Consider the following 4,014-nt stretch of genomic DNA (forward strand, 5'->3'; position numbering starts at 1 on the left):
CCTTCTTTCTTTTTTTTTTCAAGGTCTCTCTCTGTCATCCAGTCTGGAGTACAGTGGTGCAATCATAGCTCACTGCAACCTCAAACTCCTGAGCTCAAGGGGTCCTCCTGCCTCAGCCTTATGAGTAGCGGAGACTACACGTGCATGCCACCATGCCTGGATATTTTATTTTATTTTTTGTAGAGATAGGGCCTCACTTTGTTGCCCAGGCTTGTCTGGAACTCCAGCCTGGGCTCATGCAATCCTCCTGCCTCAGCCTCATAAAGTGCTGGGATTACAGGCTCTACACATATTTTCTACCAAAAAAATTATAGTGCACTAAAATACCTGGAGTAGTGAAACAAGAAAATAATATAAATTGTCTTAGATAACACTGAACAAATATCAATTATGTGCTGGCCCATTATCTTATTTAATTCTCTTAACATCTCGTTGAGACGGGTCTATTGTGCAGATGAGGAAACTGAAGCCCTGTCTCAAGGTGATGGCTCTGTTGAATTCTAGAGACCACAGAGATGAAGAAACTAAGAGACTGAGGCACAGATTATTAACTATTCTGCCCAAGGTCATACACTGGAAATGAGTGGTGAAGGTAGGACATGAAACCAAACTTACAACCTCTAAACTCTAATCACTGTTTTTAGAATACTACTAGCACCTGAAAATGCAGACTCAAGTCAATGACCAAAATATTGCAGATGCAGGATTGTTGATCAGAGGATGTCTTGGTTAATAGAATACCAGAGACTAGATCCATTAGTTATGAGATAGATGCAGAATCCAGAATGAATCTGAAAGGCTCTATACTCTTCTACTCAGTATGGACTGTGGCTCGGCAGCTCCAGCAGCACCATGAGCTTGTCAGAGCTACAGGAGGTTGTGACACGCTGTAGACCCTCTGAATCAGAATCTGCATTTTGACAAGATTCCCAGGTGAGGGGGCCTTGTCAATTTCAAATCCTTCAATTTCCCATAGGTTGTGTATTTTTATAAGGAGTCCTGGCAGGGCTCAGTGACTCATACCTGTAGTAGCACAGGGCACATGAAAAGCACATAAAAACAATTATGCCCTGTATTATAGAACTGAAGCTATGGTCATTTCAACTTGCTTTCTAGAGGTCTCTATTTTTGTTTGTTTTTGGTTTCTGTTGAAATTGAACAGTGAACCCTCAATTTTGCTCAGGCCAGTGAACCTGTATAAATGGTTCTCAATGGAGACATCCTGGTTAGGCTGCTGAGCCAGAGCCTTGCTCCCAGTAAAACTGGTGCATGTTCCAGGGCTCAAGGAAGGGAGCTGAGGCTTTGATGATTGCCTTCATCCGTTCCTCTATCTCTGTGAATAGACAAAAACCAATTGTTCCTTTAGTAACATTCTATTTGGAGCTCCTGAGACAGTACAGGAGGGTGGGTGGTATTCTGAATCGAGGCTGATGTTAATAGAGGAACTGGCATTTGGAAGAGTTGTATACAGAGAGAGAAAAAGTACCAAAATGAAATCAGCTGAGAGGAGGTGCTCAGAGGCATAAAATGTCACTTTGGTGAAGTGAACCCCTCTAAGCACCAACTTTCCTTTTCAAAGCATATTTGACGAAACTCTTTTTAAAACTTTATCACATCCTTTTCAGGTTCTTTAAATAGAGAATATGAAACACAACTTAGTGTTAGGGCAGGGAGGGCTGATAGAAATCATCAGACTCAACTCCTTCATTTCACAAACGAGGAATCTGTGACCCAGAAAAGTTGGGTAGGGGGCAGGTCACACAAAGCTACATAACTCACTTATGGAAGAACAAGGTCTTCAAAGAAATTTTTGGATAGTTCTTTCTATTTCATCATAGCATATATTTTTTTTCTTTTTAAAGTCTAATTATTTTCTTGTCTAATACCATCTTTTTTAAAGAAGTAAATTATGGCTGAGGAAATGCATGCAGACTTTTTCCCTTGAGTGGAAATCTAATTTTCCAGGAGGTCAGCAGGAGGGCACTAAGGATGAAGACAAGCTGTCATTCAAACTCCAGTGCCTCCTTCTGCTCAAGTGCGTCTCTACTTTTCTGCTCGTTGCTTCCAGACAAAAGCTCGAGTTTCCTAGACTTTATCTCAAGGTGTACAACACCCTTCCCCCTACTTCAGTATCATACCGGTGGCTGCTTCTGTTATCTCTTTTGCCTGGAGCAGAGTTCTGCTCAAGATTCGTCCTCCCAAGGTCAACTTCTTGTTTCTTGTTTTCCTAACAAACAGGAGGCCAAGTATGGAAAGTACTTGTGTTAAGGTTGCATTTCCCACCAGAGAAGGAATACGGCTAAAAAGCATTAATTCCATTTGATTCTTTCTTTACAGAAATCCATTTGGTCTTTATCGGATTTGAGAAGTTAAAAGCTGTTTCCCTGTATCACTTTTCCTGATCTAACAGAGATTTCAAGCATGGTTTAAGGGCAGAGATGGCACTGTGTGTTCGATTTTTTTTTTTTATTATACTTTAAGTTCTAGGGTACATATGCACAACGGGCAGGTTTGTTACATATTGTATACATGTGCCATGTTGGTGTGCTGCACCCATTAACTTGTCATTTACATTAGGTATATCTCCTAATGCTATCCCTTCCCCCTTCCCCCGCCCCACAACATGTCCCGGTGTGTGATGTTCCCCTTCCTGTGTCCAAGTGTTCTCATTGTTCAATTCCCACCTATGAGTGAGAACATGCAGTATTTGGTTTTCTGTTCTTGCAATAGTTTGCTGAGAACGATGGTTTCCAGCTGCATTCATGTCTCTACAAAGGACATGGACTCATCCTTTTTTATGACTGCATAGTATTCCATGGTGTATATGTGCCAAATTTTTTAATCCAGTCTGTCATTTATGGACATTTGGGTTGGTTCCAAGTCTTTGCTATTGTGAATAGTGCCGGAATAAACATGCGTGTGCATGTGACTTTATAGCAGCATGATTTATAATCCTTTGGGTGTATACCCAGTAATGGGATGGCTGGGTCAAATGGTATTTCTAGTTCTAGATCCTTGAGGAATGGCCACACTGTCTTCTACAATGGTTGAACTAGTTTATAGTCCCACCAACAGTGTAAAAATGTTCCTATTTCTCCACATCCTCTCCAGCACCTGTTGTTTCCTGACTTTTTAATGATTGCCATTCTAACTGGTGTGAGATGGTATCTCATTGTGGTTTTGATTAGCATTTCTCTGATGGCGAGTGATGATGAGCATTTTTTAATGTGTCTGTTGGCTGCATAAATGTCTTCTTTTGAGAAGTGTCTGTTCATATCCTTTGCCCACTTTTTGATGGGGTTGTTTGTTTTTTTCTTGTAAATTTGTTTGAGTTCTTTGTAGGTTCTGGATATTAGCCCTTTGTCAGATGAGTAGATTGCAAAAATTGACTCCCATTCTGTGGGTTGCCTGTTCACTCTGATGGTAGTTTCTTTTGCTGTGCAGAAGCTCTGTAGTTTAATTAGATCCCATTTGTCCATTTTGGCTTTTGTTGCCATTGCTTTTGGTGTTTTAGACATGAAGTCCTTGCCCATGCCTATGTCCTGAATGGTATTATCTAGGTTTTCTTCTAAGGTTTTTATGGTTTTAGGTCTAACATTTAAGTCTCTAATCCATCTTGAATTAATTTTTGTATAAGATGTAAGGAAGGGATCCAGTTTCAGTTTTCTACTTATGGCTAGCCAGTTTTCCCAGCACCATTGATTAAATAGGGAATCCTTTCCCCATTTCTTGTTTTTGTCAGGTTTGTCAAAGATCAGATGGCTGTAGATGTGTGGTATTATTTCTGAGGGCTCTGTTCTGTTCCATTGGTCTATATCTCTGTTTGTTATCGCTTCTTGACCTTTTGGCTAAGATCAAGTGTAGTATCTGTTCTTATCAGTGTTTGATTGCTAAAGTGAAACTGCAGACTGTGAGGAAAATCAGGACCCCCAGAGTATTTAAAATGGAATGGTATTTTTCATTTCCATATGAGAAAATATAAGGATTTATTTAAAAATTATTTGTAAAACTCCG

At 40.2% G+C, this 4,014-nt stretch overlaps 1 non-coding gene across 1 annotated transcript; it reads left to right on the forward strand.

Moving 5' to 3' along the window:
• Nucleotides 1-3,828: 3,828 nt before the first annotated feature.
• LOC112625659 lies at nucleotides 3,829-4,014 on the forward strand. The gene has a single exon (XR_003119734.1). It is a non-coding gene; the product is annotated as a U2 spliceosomal RNA (small nuclear RNA).

This window comes from Theropithecus gelada, chromosome 5 (genome assembly GCF_003255815.1).
Source record: "Theropithecus gelada isolate Dixy chromosome 5, Tgel_1.0, whole genome shotgun sequence".
Classification (NCBI taxonomy): Eukaryota; Metazoa; Chordata; class Mammalia; order Primates; family Cercopithecidae; genus Theropithecus; species Theropithecus gelada.